Raw genomic sequence first — 20,175 nt, 5'->3', positions numbered from 1 at the left:
TATTGATCATATATAGTGTACGACATTATATTACCCCAAGATATATCCCCTAAAATCTTAAGGCTTTTAAACACCGGGCCCCGAAACCTCCAAAATTACTCAAAAATCGTGGATTTTAGCCTTCAATTTTGGATTTTTTGACTTATTTTCATTCGGAAATTAAAATTATAAAATGTTTGCCATTGTCCCTAATACCCTCCGGGCTTCCAATTGGGTGGATGGAACTATCCAATTTTCCTTTAAACAGTTAATTTATCGGTTTACAACTTGCATTGATTTTATTAACTCAAGCCTACCACGACATTTATGACATCATATAATGATCATATATGGTTCCAAACGGCATTATATGACCCGAAATTTATCCCCTAAAATCTCAAGCCTTTTCGACACCGGGCCCCCAAACCTCCCAAATTTCTCAAAAAGCGTGGATATTAGCCTTCAAATTTGGAATTTTTTGACTTTTTTCTCCCGGAAATAAAAATTGTCGAAATATTTATCATGGACCCTAATAACCTTCAAGAGTCCAATTGGGTTAGTGGAATCATCCAATTTGACTTTAACGACCAATTTACCGGTTTACAAATTAATAGGGTTTTATTAAATCAAGCCTACTACGACCATTTATGACAACATATAATGATCATATCTAGTTCCAAACGGCATTATATGAGTCGAGATGTATCCCTTAAAATATCCAGACTTTTCTACACCAGGCCCAAAACCATCGTAATTTCTCAAAACACGTAGATATTAGCTTTCAATTTTGGAATTTTATGACTTTTTTTAGTCCGGAAATAAAAATTGCAAAATGTTTAACTTAGTCACTAATACCCCGCGGAGTCCAATTGGGTGGGTTGAACTATCCAATTAGCCTTTAAACGTCCAATTTAACGATTTACAACTTGCACCGATTTCATTAATTCAAGCCTACCACGATTATTTATGACAACAAATAATGATCATATATGGTTCCAAACGGCATTATATGACCCCGAGATGTATCCCATAGAATTTTATGACTTTTCAACACTGGACCCAAAAACCCTTAAAATTTCTCAAAAAGCGTGGATATTAGCTTTCAATTTTGGAAAATTTTGACTTTTTTCGGCTCTTAAATAAAAATTGCCAAAATGTTTACCATGTTCCCTAATACCCTCCGGTAATCCAATTGGGTGGGTGGAACCATCCAATTTTTTAAACGATCAATTTACCAATTTATAACTTGCACCGATTTCATTAACTCAAGTCTACCACGAACATTTACGACAAAAAATAATGATCATATATGGTTTAAACGACATTATATGACCCTAAGATTTATTCCCTAAAATCTCAAGGATTTTCAATACCGGGCCCCGAAACCTACAAAATTTTCTTAAAAGCGTGGATATTAGCCTTTATTTTTGGAATTTTTACTTTTTTCGCCAGGAAATAATAAAAACTGAAATATTTACCATAGTTCCTGATACCCTTCGGGAGTCCAATTGGGTGGGTGGAACTATCCAACTTGCCTTTAAAGTTTAAACAGCCTATTTACCGGTTTATAACTTGCACCGATTTCATTATATCAAGCCTACCACGAACATTTATAACAAAAAATAATGATCAAATATGGTTCCAAACGACATTATATGACCCCGAGATGTATCCCCTAAAATCTTAAGGCTTTTCGACACCAGGCCCTTAAATCTTCAAATTACTCAAAAATCGTGGATATTAGCCTTCAATTTTGAATATTTTTGACCATTTTTTGCCCAAAAATAAAAATTGCCGAAATGTTTACCATGATCCCTAACACTGTCCGGGAGTCCCATTGGGTGGGTGGAATCATCCAATTCGCCTTTAAACGATTAATTTATTGGTTTACAACTTGCACTAATTTCATTAACTCAAGTCACCACGAACATTTATTACAACAAATAATGATCATATATGGTTCCAGACGACATTATATGACCCCCGATATGTATCCCTAGAATTTCAAAACTTTTCGATACTAGGCCTCGAAACCTCCAAAATTTCTCAAAAAGCGTGGATATTAGCCTTCAATTTTGAAATTTTTTGACTTTTTTTCGCCCGAAAATAAAAATTGCCGAAGTGTTTACCATGGTCCCTAATTCCCTCTGAGAGTCCAATTGGGTGGATGGAACCACCCAATTTGCCTTTAAACTACCAATTTACCGGCTTACAACTTGCACCGATTTCATTAATTCAAGCCTACCACAAACATTTATGACAACAAATAATGATCATATATGGTTCCAAACGGCATTATATGACCCCGAGATGTATCCCACAGAATTTCAAGACTTTTCGACATCGGGCCCTGAAACCTCCAAAATTTCTCAAAAAACGTGGATATTTTGGGGATATTTCTCAAAATTTCTCAAAAACCCAAATTTTCTCAAATTTTCTCAAAAACCTTCAATTTTGGATTTTTTTGACTTTTTTTCGCCCAGAAATAAAAATTGCCGAAATGTTTACCATGGTCCCTAATAAATTCCGGGAGTCCAATTGGGTGTCTGGAACCACACAATTTGCTTTTAAACGGCCAATTTACCGGTTTACAACGGGCAATTTAATTAACTTGTACCGAACCCGACTTGAACCGAAATTGACCCAAACTCGTTTTAACCCAAATTTAACCCGACTTGTTACTAACCTTACCTGAATTCAACCCGAACCATTCCTAAACCGACCCGAATTTAACCCAACCTGTTACAAAACCCGACCTGAAATCAACCCGACTTGTTATTGACCTGACCCAAATTCAACTCGACTTGTTATTGACCCGACCCGAATTTTACCAGACCTATACTTACTCAACCCAAAATTTCAACCCGATCTATTAGTAACCCAACTCGAAATTAACACAACTTGTTATTGACCCGACCTAAAATCAACCCAAATTGTTCTGACTCGATTTCAAATCACCTTAAATGCAATTTAGACCACCTTATTATTTTTTATCAAAAATTTTGTCTAGGGAGACCAAGTCGGTCCAGGACAGCAAAAGAAAGGAGCGTCATCCTCAAATTTAAGAGTTAAATATAGTATATATTTGTTGTATGTTCAAAGGAGTTAATTATCTTCCTAAATTACAGACTATAATTCCCTAGTATATATATAGTAGAAAAAAAAAATTAGCTTGATAAAAATGATAATTATCTATTTATAGTTAGTTGAACCCGAATATGACCTGACTTGGAAATGACACGACCTGATTGTAACCTGCAAATTATTGACTTGAACATAACCCGACTTGAATCCGAGAATGACCCTACTTGAAAATGACCCAACCTGATTATAACCCGCAAATTATTGACTTGAACCAAGCCCTACTTGAACCCGAGAATGACCCGACTTGAAAATGACCCGACCCCAATATAATCCGCAAATTATTGACTTGAACCGAACCCGACTCAAACCCGAGAATGACCCGATCTGATTCTAACCAGTAAATTATTGACTTGAACCGAACCATAGAATTACCATAACCCGTTTTAACCCGAATTAAACTCGATCTATTGTTCACCCGACCCGAATATAACCCGACCTGTTATTAACCCGACCTAAACCCTACCCAAACCGGATCAGAAGTATGACCCGACGTGACCTGACTCAAGCATGACCCAACCCAAATCCGACCCGCATAGGTTATGGAATTAATCCGAATTGACCCGACCCGAGTTTACCCGACCCACTCTTACCGACCCAAACCCGACCCATTTACCCAAATTGACAGCTCTAGGTGCTTCTTATGGACCATAACACTCTGGGTGGCCACTTGGATTGTTTGAATTGTAGTATGCCTTTACACTGTTTATGTATATTTCTCTTTTCATTGACTCAAGGTCGCCATGGACCTTTATGTGACCGATTAATGAAACAATAATTATGACTTAAAGATGCAGTTCTATAGTCTTGAGATTTTTTTACTTTGGATCCCGAAAGCTCCGAAAGTGGGTCCTATTTCACGTAATAGCCTTCAAATTGGCTTGCAAAGAATGTTTTCGGACCCGACAAGATTATGATTCTAGGTTATATCCGGAGTTCCAAGAAAGGCCTAAAGAGGCATTAGACCTTTATTTTTTTTTTTTTTTTTTTGTACTCAAGGATACAAAGGTACGAGCCTATAGAAGAGATCCTGTCTAGTAAGGTCGTGACCTTTAATTTTTAAAGTACAGAAAATAAATTAAACATTAAAAATTAAAATCATATCTTTAATGTTCTAAATACAAAAATACAAATGGTTAAGTGAATGTGAACCCATTAAAGTTCGAAATAAAATGGTTCAATTTCAACAACGAGAGAAACGGGATCAGAAGTTTGGGTCTATGATTTTTTGGGCCTTAGAAGGAGCTAGGCCTTATGTGAAGGCTTGCCACATATAAAAAATTTGTATTGGGCTCGCATAATCTGGGTGCGATGTAAATTTGGTCCCAGGGTATTTATCTGTTGGGCCGTCACTTTGTCACTGGATCATGTTTGCCAAGTTGTGTGTTATTCTCTCTTCATTTACGTTGGCCAACCTTTATCAAAGTAAAAGGTGATGCCCCAAACAAGCCTTTTGTAATTATTTAATCAATCTTAAATCTTTGTCCTATAGTCCTATATAAACTTTTTTTGTTAATGCATATTTGAGCAATTATTACTAATCTACTCCAACATTAATAATCACACACATTGAATCGTTTTTTTCTTTAATAGGCACATTGAATCGATTTTTATTATATATTGATAAGTATTCATGATGAAACTACTTTTTTCTCTCAATTTTTCAAATGACACAAAAAAAAAAAAAAAAAAAAAAAAAAAAAGAATACTTCTTGATTGTATAATTGTATTATTGAAGCAAGAAATTGCTTTTTTTTTTTTTTTGGGTAGATGAGAGTTGAGAGTAGTGTTAAGTAGCACTGTCAAAACGGTTTGACAGTTCGGTTTCGGTTCGGTTTGAAATCGGTTCGGTTTGAAATCGGGTCGGTTTGAAATCGGTTTAAATGTCTAACGGGTCGGTTTCGGTTCGGTTTAAATAATTATCGGTTCGGTTCGGTTTCGGTTTATTCTTGAACGGTTTAAATTCGGTTCGGGTTCTAAACGGTTCGGTTTGTAAACGGTTCGGTGCAAACGGGTTGTGGTTTGTTAACGGTTCGGTGTAAACGGTCTTTAACCCGGTTTAAATTCGGTTCGGGTTGTAAACGGTCCGGGTAGTAAACGGTTCGGTGCAGACGGGTTGCGGTTTGTTAACGGTTTGGTGTAAACGGTTTTTAACCCGGTTTAAATTTGGTTCGGGTTGTAAATGGTCAGGGATGTAAACAGTCCGGGTTGTAAACGGTTCGATGCAGACGGGTTGCGGTTTGTTAACGGTTTGGTGTAAACGGTTTTTAACTCGGTTTAAATTCGGTTCGGGTTGTAAACGGTACGGGTTGTAAATAGTCCCGGTAGTAAACGGTTTGGTGCAAACGGGTTGCGGTTTATTAATGGTTCGGTGTAAATGGTGATTATACCGGTTCAAACAGTTTCAGGTTGGAAACGGTTCGGTTCTTTTTTGGTGTAGTTTTATTTTAGTTCGGTTATAACTGGTTCGGTTCGTTCACGGGTTTGGTTCTTCTATGATTTAACATTATTTAGATCGGTTTTATTTCAGATTTACTAAATTACGGTTCGAGTCTAGATCTGTTTTTGATTTCAAAAAATTTTGTACTACTTTCTAACTTTTTGCTAGTTAACAAGTTTTATATCAAGCCGAGACTTCATCACTTCATATTGAGGCATCATATTATATGCAAATTCTCATTATTTTTATAAATACATATCATGTTATGATTCAAGTTTAGCCATACTGATCTTACTAGTTTATTACGAAGTAGATTATAAAAGTTTAGTGCATTAATGTATTATTGTTTTACTATCAGATTATTATCTGCTTCTGATTTGATCATTTAGTTAACAGTGTCATAATCATGATTTGATGAGTTGTTGTAACATCGAAATTTGCAATTTGGTATTCGATTCTTAATTAGTCAACAAGACTGATAATTAAGGCTCGTTTATCATTATATATTTGCATAAAGTTATATATGAAGATATTACAAAGTAGTTTGATTTATACAATATAATGAAAGAACACATTAATGAAGAAGAAGGTAATATTGATTCTATATCATTTACTGGTTTACCCCTAAGGCTTAAGTCACTAATTAGTAATTAGTAATTATTTAATTAGACTAACAAGTTAATAAGAAAGACTAACTTCTAACTTAAGTCTAACATATCAAATACTGAAATGGTATTAGTATATTACCGAGTAGGATAGTCTAGTACACTATTATTCTATTATGCAGCTATGCTAAATTGACAATTGCTTATATACTATATAGTCATGTTACGATATTAGTCAATCACTCATGTAGTCATAACACATTTCTAATTAAGTAATTTGTATTTATGTACTAATCTACTAGTCAATTATATCATTTATAAGTTTACACGATTACAAGTGTATTGCTTATACGTACAAATCCGTAATATTACTAGCTCTCTAAGATATGTCGTCATTATATTATTAAACGGTCTTCGATTTTTTTATTAATTGCAACGCTAGACATTTACACGCTAACTGATTCACATTTTATAATCTAAAGAACTTAATATTTTAATGTGTGTGTTAAAAAAATTTATAAAAAATTAAAAACTGATATTATGTAGGTGTATATCATTTTATCGGGATTCGAGAAATGTAATTAGTTTTTTTTTTTGAAACCATGTAATTAATCAATTGTATAAAAGTTTGTTTAATGTTGTTAAACAAAAATTAAAAATTTTGATTATTACAAAGTGGAAAATTGATTTTATTTTTTGGTTGACAATTTCTTCAAAATATGAATGGTGGGAAATTTCCCTCCAAAAACCAAAAGGAAAAACAAATTTTAGATTTAGAATTTAGATATTTTGAGTTAGAATTTCCCTCCCAAAATAAGAAAAAAACCCTAGCTTCCTTCTCTTCCTTGATTCTCAGCCGTCATATATAAGTTTTTTTTTTCCCCATCTTTCTTTCTTCTTTCGTTCTTAGCTTCTTTCTTCCAGTTCTTTCTTCCAGTTCTTTCTTCCAATCTCCAAGCTCAGCACCTTCTTTCAATCTCTCTCTAGCTACTCTCAAGCTAAGTTGAAGGTAAATTTATACTTACTCAAGCTAATCTCGATTTTTTTTTCCGATTGTTCATGATTTTGATTGTTTCCGATTTTTTTTTTTGTTTTTTTTTTTTTTTTTTTTTTTTTTTTTGTTTTTAGCAATTTATACGATTTTACAACCATACCATCCCAGCTATATGATTCTGTGATATACTATACTTCGTATTAATCAATTACATGTATTTTTTCACTAATTAATTTTTTATACATTATCTGTATTCTAAAATTGTTTAATAGCTGAGATTAGTGGTGTTACTGGAATCTTATTGGTAGTAATGTGTTAAAGATTTCCTCAAGTTTAATCATCTGAAGAAGTATTTGTGAATAATACAAGATGTGAGATTGATCCTTGTTAGAATTTTATTTTTAACAATCTTCTGCTGCATTTAGACTTATAGATTAGGAAACTCTTAGCTAGAACGAAAGACCACTTACTGAAATGTAAAATTCAGATGTAAAATAGAAAGACCACCCTATTATTCAGATGGTCATTCATTTTAAACTCAGATGTGAATTCCACTGCTGGCTTTGGTTATGTGAGGTTATGGTTATGTGAGGTTAGCAGTCTTGTTTTGGGATCTTGGTTGGGGGTCATATATTTCTGAATTCTTGCTGTTTGAGTGGTTTACACCAATGTCTGTTCCTTTTATCTATTAAATTTCATCTTTTCCCCCTGCTTTCCTATCTCAGACGTTATCTTGACATTTTGTTTTTTGTTTTTTGTTGTTGCTATTTTTGTAGTATATCAATCCAATTGTACAAAATTCACAGCATCCTCTGAAAGCAAACTTATTGTATGCAATTGAAAGGATTTTGAAGCTCTCAGTGCCAAATTTGTACGTTTGGCTGTGCATGTTCTATTGCCTTTTCCACCTCTGGTGAGTTGATTGCTACATCTCCATCAATCATATTGTACCTTTGACTAGTGTAATAGGAATGGGTCCATTGAAAAACATGATCAATCATCTTAAATTGAATAGAGGTAATCTATGTTAGCTTGAGCGGAAGTGGAGAATGGGTCGGACAAAGGTTAAATTCATGTTTAAATGTTTAATGGTGGGACTAATATAATACTAGTAATAAAGTTAAGTCCTTTTTTTACGAATTCATGTTCAATAATGAGGAGTCCTCAGAGGGTTGTTTCCTCTATAAAGATTAAAGAGTATGAACAAAGTTTGCTATTAGGCTATTAGCCATAGCAAACTAATTTGTACTCTGAGCAAAGAACAACTCTTGTAATATACGGAGTACTTTGTAATAATTAGATAAATAAATAGATACATTCATAAGATGATATGAAGGAACTCATAATAAGAGTGCAAAAAGTGGTAAGCCTCACAATATTTGAAGTTATATAAAGTGCAAATTCAACTACCAAACATAGTAGTTGTCCAAGATCTAACCAATGTAATCAAATTCTCTCTTTCTTTGTCAAAAAAAAAAAAAAAAAAAAAATTCTCTCTTTCAAAATTAGCCAAGTCAGCTATCACGATCAAAGATGATTTATTATTTTAGTATCCATCCAAAGTTTTGAAAGATCAATAAATCTACAATCCATTTTTTATTTTTTTTTAATTGACTGAAACATATGAAAATTGACATATATCCAGGATTTTATCCCAAGTAAAGGCCATAAATTATTCCAGTAATGGAGCAAGAGTTTAATGGTTTTGATGAGGATTCTACTGTTCAGAATCATGGCCTTAGGGAAGTTTTTACGAATTTGAATCCCAACGTGAATCATGTGTGTAGAAACACTATTTTGAAACATTGTATTGTTGAGCATGATAAGTTTAAGTCGATGTTGTTGCAAACTTTTTCTGGAGTTGAAGGTAGAGTTAGCTTTACTTGTGACTTGTGGACAGCATGCACTAATCGAGGTTATCTTACTTTAACGGCACATTATGTTGATAAAAATTGGTGTCTTAGGTCTAAAATTCTGAATTTTAGATATTGTGGTCCTCCTCATACTGGTGTTGAGGTAGAAAAATTTGTGCTAAAACTTATTGGGGAATGGAACCTTCGGGGTAAAGCTTTTGCAATGACTGTTGATAATGCTCGATCCATGGATGTTATGGTTAACCTTTTGAAGAAAGATTTAATGTTGACTTCTCCTCTTCCTTGTAATGGTAAATTTTTTCATATTCGATGTTCAGCTCATGTCTTGAACATTATTGTTCAAAGAGGTTTAAAAGAAGTTGATAGTAGTGTTCAAAAATTGCGTGAGGTTTGTAAATATATTGATTCTTCAGACTCTAGACTCACTCAATTTGAGCATGCTCTTCATGAGGTTAACTGTGTGTTTAATGGAAAGTTACGTCTTGATGTTGTGACTCGTTGGAATGCCACATATACGATGCTCCGAAAAGCTTTGGAAGCCAAGGAAGCCTTGAAATTGGTTATTGATAGGTTTATGGGTTATGAATTCAAACTTTCGAATGATGAATGGGATACCCTTACTAAAATATGTAATTTCCTAAAGCCATTTCATGAGATCACTGTATTATTTTCTGGTTCAGAATATCCTACTGCAAATTTGTATTTTGCTAGTGTTTTAAAAATTGAGCACACAATAAGTAAAGCCCTTATAGATTTTAAACTTGCACCCATGGCAAAAGTTATGCTTGAAAAGTTTGAGGGCTATTGGGATGAATATAGTTTGATCCTTTCAATTGCTATTGTTCTTGATCCTCGTTATAAGCTTGTTCGAGTGACGAAGATGTTAAAAGTGTTTTATGTTGATGAGGCATGTGTTGAAAAGGCGAAAGTGATTAAAGATGCTCTTTTGGAGTTGTATAACTTTTATTCTTCTATGTCTTTCGGTTTTACATCAAGTACAATTGCTCCACCCTCCATTTCAGCTGTTATCGATAATTCAAATAGTCACTTGGATGATGATATATTCAAGGTAATCAATTTCTGTTTATTATGGTTTACAAAATTAATAATTGTATGTTTTAATTTTATTATTTAATAAAAGCATTTTGTTTGAACTTTTCTAGTATGTTGATAATGATGATGATGATGATGATGATGAGGATGACTCATCAAATCGGCCATCGATGGAGATTGATTCTTATTTGTGTACTCCTCGGCAACCAATTTATGAAGGGCAGAAGTACGATGTTCTTAAGTATTGGGAATCTCAAATTACTGTGTACCCCATATTAGCTGTTATGGCTAGGGATGTTTTGGCCATTCCTATTACATCGGTAGCCTCAGAGTCTTCTTTTAGCATGGGTGGTCGTATTTTAAACAAGTATAGGAGTGCGCTTTTGCCTAAGAATGTCGAGGCGTTGGTGACCACACAAAACTGGTTACGTGGTTATGATTGTGATATTGAAGAAGACGTCCTTGAAATTGGTAAACAAGTGATAGATGAAAGTGTTGCATCTAATTAAGAAGACGTGATGTTGTATTGTAGTGAACTAGTGATGTTTAATATATATTGTGTTGCTTCATTGTTAAAATGTTTTAATTTCATAGAACAAGTATTAATAGTTTTAGTCACATTACATATTGATATGTTGTTCCTTATTTGTCTCGAATTATTGGTTATTATTTCTGTCCCGCTAAATATTCATCTTGACCTGCAACCGACTCGCCCCTTAAATGATTTGCATCGACCCACACTGACACGCCCAATAACCACTCTTAGTAGTAAGTAGTTTGTAAACGGTTCGATTTATAAGAATTCGGTTCATAAACAGTTCGGTTTATAAGCGGTTCGGTTTGTAAACGGTTCGGTTTGTAAACGGTTCGGTTTGTAAACGGTTCGGTTTATAACGGTTCGGTTTATAACAGTTCGGTTTATAACGGTTTTTATGACGGTTTAAACGGTTTTGGTTTGTAAACGGTTTGGTTTATTTTCGGTTCGGTTTCCTTTCCGGTTCGGTTTAGATTTGGTTCGGTTCTAAAACGGTTTAACGTTATTCGGATCGGTTCGGTTTCGGGTTTACTAAAATGCGGTTCGGGTCGGTTTTCGGTTTCAAAAAATCGGTTTTTAATCGGTTCGGTTCTCATTCAAATCGGTTTGAATCGGTTCGGTTTCACCGGTTCGGTTCGGTTTTTGACAGTGCTAGTGTTAAGCATCCAATGCAACAAAAAAAAAAAAAAAAGTTTGCAAATGACTTTGGATGGACTTTATAGGTCATGTCAAATATATGGCTACTGTGTACCCTATTATCAAAAGCTTCATATTGACCCCATCCAAAAAAACAAAGCTAGCCACACACACAATATCTTCAGGTAATCATGTAAAGTATTCTACTGATCTCCCTCCGCAAAATCATATTGTGGTATGATTAAAGTTTATTTAATATAGGAAATACGAAGTGCTTAATAATTTTATTTCCTTTAGTTGCGATTTGTGAGATGGATTCTTGATCATATAATTTGTATTACTATACTTCACTATTCTATCTACATTAAAAAGATTTTATGTCTTAATTATAGTGGTATGATTAAAGTTTCCAATATGGACTTAAAAAACTACTAATATAAATTGGTGTACTATTTATGAATAGTGGGAATAGTGCATTTGTCTTTGCTCCCTGAGCACCTGCAGAACCAAATTCATTTAAACCATCTTTATCATCCCATCATTCTTTGTGAATGCCTTTTCCCTTTTCCACTTCTACTTTTAGGTCTTCCTGGCAAAAGACAATTTCTTTTTCAACAAACTTTGAAGCAAAATAAGATAATTATTGACTATGCAAACTATTTTATTGCTTTGTATTTGTTAATGGTAGGCAAATGCCATTTAGAAAAATATAATTAATTTATCCCTTTCTCTCTTATTAGTATTTACCATGTTTTCATTGACGAGCATTCATTTTTAAATACAATCATTAACAAATGTTTTTTTTTGCTCCCGATTAATACGCCTAGCTAAAACACCTAAGAACTATTAACCCTTACAATTCGAATTATATGAAGTATAATTATATTTTTGTTATAATTCAAATGCAAGATATTGATCCAAGGTCTTACAATTGATATTTGCATATTCATAAAGTAAATTAATAATTAGGGTTTGGTAGTTTCTTAGTGTTTTTAATCTAAATCTGAATGAGCAACAATTGTTCGTCACCTTGTTGGTTAAATTAAAGCTCTTATAACCGTTCAAAAAAAAAATTAAAAAAAAAAATTAAAGCTCTTATAATAATGGAAACCTAATTGTTTGTAAGATGGAACAATTCAATACTCGATTTAGAACGTCATTAGGCTAATTTCATTATTCTCCTCCTGGATGAATTTGAGTGTAAGCCCTTTGAAAAGATTAACTTCATTAAAGTTGCTGGTGTACATCATGGCTTATCTATCAGCCTTGAAAAGGAGGATTTGATAAGATTGCATTAGAGTTAGAACCCTAATAGGCACACAGTAGGAGGTAGGACTACCAATAAGGATTGTTGAGACATCTTTAATTAGGATGTCCTTAGCTTGTAGAAAAGGGATCATGTCACATTATCACATTTGAATATATATGAATAGCCCACATATATATGAATTTCCCTTTTTTTTTAAATAATAAATTCATGGATTAAGAAATAAGATATCCGAATAATAGTTTTATATACTAGCTCACTTCATTCCATTATTGTTCTTTACTTCTTTTGATTAGGATTCTTTTAAAAGACCAAAATAAAAAGAAGTAAATATATCTAGGACGAAGAGTAATAGAGTCATATTCATGTGTTCCATGAGCAAGGATACCTTATATATTAGGTTGGTCACTTTAACCTACATGTAGTTAAATTAATTTCTTTTCGAAATTTTAGCATCGATCAGTTAAAACATGTACAAAATTTTAAATAATGCTCTTGAGAGCATCATACTCTACACTTCCCAATTTGATCTAGCAAAAACAATATACAAACAAAAATAAATAACTAACACGGCGATATATAGTAAATAACATGTTAGTTGAATCTAAAATGAGAGTACTATATTGTTATAAACAAAAAAAATCACATTGTTGTTGACAAGTTATAATATAATGAGTTCAGCTATGTTCAGATAAGCTTTGATAAGTTAAGTTCAGATTAGTGAAAATCAGGCGAATGAACACACCCGTATTGTACTTGCAATTAGTTAATTTCAAGAAACATATATAGTTAAAAATTGTGTTATTTTATGTTCATATAACTCGTTTCTTTTTTCCTTTGCATTGTTAGTTTCAAATGTTAGTTATTTATTTTGGTTCAAACACATGTTAAGTTCTTTGTTATTCAAGATGACAAACAGAATGGCACATACAGATGCACGTAATGTGCGGTGTTTATTAGTTGACAAAATTGATTTTTATATACAAAGTATACACCAATTTCTCGTATAAGCTAGCAAAACACACAAGCTAGTTCAAGTACAAACCAACATGCATCTATTTCAAACACCCTAAACCAACTACCACGTACAATTACTTTCCTAATTATGTATCAATTCTTATTAAAGGAAGGTTATTTTTGTACTAGCAAATGTTTTTGATTAATTGATACACTTGCAATCACACCACAATATCTACATACATTATTGTAGCATGAATTATTAAACAATAATATAATATTAACAAGTACAACGAACAAATAATTCATGGAATTAAAGAGTAATAGGTCAATTTTAATAAAGCAAAGGTGTACTATTATACAACATCAAACAGATTTCATTGAATATTACTGGTGGGTTATGAAGATATCACAAAAGCTGAGAGAGCTTAATAATAAGCCAATCATCTGGATCGGATATCAAAATTAATAACCCACCTAATTACATTCATTAACGACAACGATGGCGACTCGATCTTATGAAGAACATACAGAAGAAGTAGCCTAGCTAGCTACAGAAATTAAAAAGCATAATCAGCATATATAAGTTTTGGTTTTACTAAGGAGAGACGACGCCAACTTTAGCTTCAGCAGCGAAAAATCTACTCTTAGGCGGATATCTTCTCCAGCTTCCTACTTCCATCAATAACATAAAATAGCAAAAGTTTCAGTTGAAAAAAATATATGTATTTCATAAATAAAATAAATGAGTCTAGAATATTTTTTTTTTTTTTTTGCCCTAAAAATGAGAATGATGACTGGAATATATGAAGAATTACCTGGGGATGGTGAGGGCGCATGTTACTTGTCCTTTTCACCGTCGTTCCGGCATCAACCCAAAATGGATGTGGGGAAAGTGGGCCCACTGTTTGATTTAACATATTTAGAATATTTTTTTCAGCCATTTTTCAAAATTTTTTTACTCATACATACAGTAAACTGTCATGAAACCCTAACATTTGACTTTGGAACTTAACACGATTAAGTAGATGCTAGTAATAATCCAGCATTTTTGATTTGGCAGTAAAAGTCACAGGGTTGGTTCCGAGAATTCATTGTCAAATCTCATTTACATCATTTATTTTCAATTACTATTTACTTATTTAGCATGTAAATGAAGCCAAAAAGGAGTTCGTTGTACTGTATTAATTTCATCACATAATTGAGTTGTATATATAAAAAAATAGGAATTAGGATCCAATAAGACTAGCTAGCAAAATCGATAACCATAAAAATCTATGAAATTTGGGAACTTTTTTTCACAAATTACAATGCTTGAAACATGTTATACTAAGCCAAGAGCAACATAGATGATTAGTGAAGAGTACAATAAGTAAACTTACATTCTTGGCAGCAGCACTGAAAGCCTCTCTATGAGAAATATCAGGATTTTCAGCCTTAATACGCTGGATTTCCTCTCTGCACATATGAAGTACAATTCATTTTGAGGTTTCAGACATACACATATTTATTCGAAAAACAAATTACTCGTATTATAGAGTTAAATTGAAAGAGAACGATTGCTCACTTGATGAATCGGTTGTAAGCTGAAGGCACTCTTTGTCTTTTTTCCGGTGCTGTTGTAAACCAAATGCAAATTTAGCAAAAAATATTTAAATAAGTTTATATATGAATACTAATAGAAAATTAGAAACACTTTAAATATGAAAAAATAGTTAACCAAAAGATAAAAATAAAAAATTAAATTCAAGAGTTCAAACTTATGGATATTTTCTTAATGTCATATGCATAAGTGCATAACATGTTTAAAGTATAAAAGTGTTATTAATAACAAATCATGCATAATTTTCAATATGCTCCATATTGACACCTTTAGGAAATCTATATTTTTTTTTTTCAATTTTCGTATAAACTTCCTAAACTTATAGGAATATTGCAAAACTAACTTTTTTATATTAATTTTATGCAATGATGATTGTATAGACACAAACAACTGTACAAGTAAATGATTAATACTTTACCCTAAACTTCCGGAAGACAATGATAGTAATATCTCTTTCATTCACTCACTGATCGACATATAAAGACAAAAACACAAAAACAATATCATCTTTATAACCTGTCCTTGGTTTATTGGTTAAAGAAGGTATTAATTACAGTATTATCCTTTTCTACCATGTTAACCCATTTGTTATGAACCTCAAACAAACCCCTCTATCATCTCTAAAAGAAACATCCATGTTTCTTTGCTCTTTCATATGTCTTCTTCATTCGATCCGATCAATATGAACAAATTAATAATTGACATGTGCCCTAACCAATTCATTTATTGAAGCAATCAATTAAGAATTCCGATTTTGAAAAAAAAAGGACTTCATCTATGTAAATAAAAATAGATTAAACGTTTGTATATTGCCTAGACTTTTCACACATTTCACTACCGAGTACAATTTAACATAAGAAAAATTCAATACTCCTTAAAATAAAAAAAAAATTGTGACTTATATATATTGCATACCAGCGACCACTAGCTAGTATATAGTAGTTTGTGACATTTATATGTACAAAAAAATTATATGTACAGAAAGAAACTGACCAAAAACAAGTTCGTTGTTGGTTTAAATTTAAAAAAAAAAAAAAAAAAAAAAAAAAAAAAAATTGATTAAGGAGCAATAGCTAGGCCAAAGTAGAGAGTAAGAAAGTCTTGATCCAGTGCTGAAACAAACACTGAATCAATGACAAAGTTGCTGCAAAAAGTTGACATAGGCATTAAAGGAACATCCCTCCATATCCCCACCCCCCTTTTCTCAGCTCCTCCTTAAACAAATTTCAATTAATTAATTAATTAACTAACATGGAGTATGTACTACTTGAGAGTTGAGATAGATGAATTACGTCTGTTAGTGGTAGGAGCCCTTGGAAGCTCGTTTGAACCGCCTCGGCTTGATGATGGATTCATGTAGCTAGATGCACCATTTGATTGTGTTAGTGAGAAATTTGGTGCTTGATTTGGCATCTCCCCCTATAATAATAATAATCAATGAAGAATTAGAATCTTGTTATTATGCTTGAATATGATCATTTAACTTACACCAATTAAATCAGGTTATATTCAATTAACATACTAGTATAAACAAATTGTGGGCTTTCTGAATTGCTAAAAATAGAAACCCTAGCTAATAAATTGGATAGTAGTAATACCAGACGATAATGGGAGTTTGGAGAGTAGTAGTTATGATGATGAGGCAAGTGATACTGACTAGCCGGCGGCGGCTGAAGTAGTAGAGATCGTGTGTTCACCGGCAGGAGATGCGTGCAGTGCCCACATCGAACCGTCACCGTCTTGTACAAGCTGCTTGATGGCACACTTACCTGTCCAAATTATTACATTATTTATTTTTTTTTCCAATAGTTAGTTTTCATAAATTAAAACCCTAAAATAAAATCATATACCTACAACAATAACAAACATAGAAGTAGATTAGGGATAGTTACAACAATAAAAACCAATTAATTAAGTAATGAACCGAGTATCTCGGCCCGGTATTAATCATATACATCAAGTAGTATAGATATTGAGATGACGAAGAAATCGATCGAATTGAATGAATAAATAAGAGAGTGGTATGTATGTAGTGAGAAGAGAATGATGAATGATGAAAAGAGCGAGGAGAAAGAATACCGCAAGGACGGTCTCACAGCGAGTGCATTGGAGATAACAGAGTTGTTCAGAAGGATGGAAGTGGTCCAATGACAAGCTTGTTGTTGTTGTTGTTGTTGTTGTTGTTGTTGAAGAGGCGGCAATATTAGAGCTTGACATTTCCTTGGATAGATCTCTTTCTTTTTAAATTGATTTGAAATTTGATCAATCCTTTGATTTTCTCAGATTTGATTTGATTTGATTTGACAGATGAAACCCCAACACCTTGGATCCTTTCTATTTATTAATTTCCTTTTTCTTTTCAGCTTATTATTACAGTACTACCAGTACTGTTTTTCAGCTTTGTGTTTGTTTTTAATTTTCTTCTCAGAATCAAATACAGGTGATCTGAGTGGGAAGAGAGAGAAGTATGTAGATACTAGATAGTGGGTATTCAAGGGCTGTTCTTGATCTACTACTTAATTATAAGAGAGAGAAGTAGATACTTGCTTATCTCTTCTTCATTTTCATTCATCCCTATTCTCTAATTTGTTCCTTTATGTTTCCTTTTATAACCCATTTCCCTCTACTTGTATATCATCTTAATGCATGTCATGTCTACCACTATACATGTCATGTACTTTGATTCATTTCTTAAACGTACCTTATGTATGTGGTGTGCACCTCATTCTATCTAACATTATATGTGTCATGTAAATTAAATTAAACCTCATTTTTTTTACTTATATATGTATGTTTTATTCTATCTAATGTTATGTATGTGACAAACACTTCATTCAGCCTAAAGCTATGTATGTGATGTACACTTCATTCTGTCTAAAGCTATGAATGTAATGTACACTTCATTCAATCAAAGATTGTGTATGTGATGAGCACGTAATTTTAATTGATCTAAACATTATGTATGTGACGTATTATTCACTTGTCCAGTACGAAGTATGTGATATTGTGATGTATTCTTCCATTGTGTTCATTAACATTATGTATATGGCTTGGCCCTGGTGTATACTACTTCATTCATTCGGTCTAATGTTATGCATATGGTGTATACTTCGGTTTATCTAACATTATGTATGCGAGATACTTTACTCAATCTCACTATAAAATGACCTCTACGTTTTTGGACTACTATCCGATTGATCCCAAATTTAATGCATGATTTGTAACAATTGTTTTAACAGTACCTTTTACTCATTTATATTAGTGTTAGAGATGTGTCTATAACTGATGTGCTAGTTGCTTATAGTCAGAGAAGACACTTATTATGGTTTTATGGACAATAGTAATGACATATACGATCTTCTACTTTCCTTTGTATGCCAAAATTTCTAGCGAATCCTTAATGCCATTATATAAATTGTCCTAACTCATTAATTAACAATATTGATTTTTTAACACAATCATTGTTCTGCATAATATCTTTGAATCCAATCATAACTAGTGCATGCTATTCAGAATACATGATAACCTTTTTCAACATTCCAAATAGTCTTATGCCTAACTAAAGGGATAACTGACCACAAAAAAAAATGTTGCCATTTCAAATTAAATTGTGTATATATCTCCAGGTGTCACTCTTTTAACCTTATAAAATAAGCAAAAAGTCCAATATATATGTGTAAATGGGTTCAATTCATTCAATTCTAATAAACTATAAGGTGCAATTAGGTCGATCTAACAAGATCCAATCGGCTAGGTTCAATAAGCTTCAACCATATCTAATAACTTCAGATAAGTTCATAAGACGTCAATTGAAAAGAACGCACAATTAAGAAATTGGGAAATGGTGAGAAATTAGACAAGAACATAAGAAAAAGTGAAGATTGGAAGAGAAGACACTACATGATTACATGGGATCCCTAAACAACAGAAGAAGGATGGGATAGAGAGTATGTGAAAACATGTAGGGATTGTAACAAGCAAGTAAGAAGTTGGATCCATAGAAGTATGTGAAGGTTAGAGCGGTATTCCCAAAGTATCCAAGTATAGTAGTCATAGATTATAGAATAGCATGTATTTGTGTGAATTGAGAGATGAAGAAAATGAAGAAGAAGAAGAAGCAGAAGCGGCAGATATGGGAGAAGACTTAGAAAGTGACATTTGCATAATGTTTTCATCATTCACTTGTTGCTTTCATACTTATTAATTAGGGGCTACCACCCCACCTTACTTTTATTTGCTTCTTCAATTCTATGTGGTTCTTATTTTCTTCTCCCTTTTTTATTTTTTGTCCTTTATTTATTAATTTATTAATCTTAGGGATGATAAAACAATATATGGCTCTTTTTTTCAATAGGTCAACCCGCTGTAATTTCTATAATATGGGCAAGTTTACACTATTACTTTAATACCTTACCTGACGACTTGTAAAGTAGTAACACTATAGCTCCAAACTACAAACAATAAATAATTAGCCTTACCACTTTCTTTTGATTTCATTGGTATGTACGATTGTATATTATTTGTAGATAGTTATATTAGTCAAGAAACACCTAAGTTGATAAATATCGAGGGAGAGGCCTCTTACATGCGCAGTAGTTGCTCGATGTGGTAACAATATAATGGAGAAAAGACTAACATCTAAACGATTAACAAATAATTGAAGAAATAATCAAATATTATTTACTTGGCAGATATAGATATTAGTTGCAGATGTGGTAACAATGGAACTTCTCGTAATCTTAAATTGGTCCTATATGCTATGTTAGCTAGGTTTCATTAAGTTTTGTATAGTATATAATGTTTTGTATAACCATTTGAAAAATATCATGCAAGTAGAGAAGAAACCACCAAATCCATAAAGTTACTAATCAATTCATAACCATTAATAAGCAATATCAATACATCACATTCCCTCGCAAGACTTATTTGTCTTGGGATCACATTCACATGCCTTATCCTCTCAAGAGACATAAATGTATTGGATCCAAATATCCGATCTCATTTTAATAGACTCGATTGTATATTCATTATTTTGGATCATGGAAAACCTGATTAATTTTATATCACGAACGATCCATAATCAATTATTGG

At 32.7% G+C, this 20,175-nt stretch overlaps 1 pseudogene; it reads right to left on the bottom strand.

The window, feature by feature from the left end:
- Positions 1-13,769: 13,769 nt before the first annotated feature.
- On the bottom strand, positions 13,770-17,698 carry LOC110704608 (annotated as a pseudogene).
- Between the last annotated feature and the right edge of the window lie 2,477 nt (positions 17,699-20,175).

Source organism: Chenopodium quinoa, unplaced genomic scaffold (genome assembly GCF_001683475.1).
Source record: "Chenopodium quinoa cultivar QQ74 unplaced genomic scaffold, ASM168347v1, whole genome shotgun sequence".
NCBI classification, from domain to species: domain Eukaryota; kingdom Viridiplantae; phylum Streptophyta; class Magnoliopsida; order Caryophyllales; family Amaranthaceae; genus Chenopodium; species Chenopodium quinoa.
Note: the sequence above shows the minus strand (reverse complement) of the source record. Positions and strands in the feature narration are given on the sequence as shown.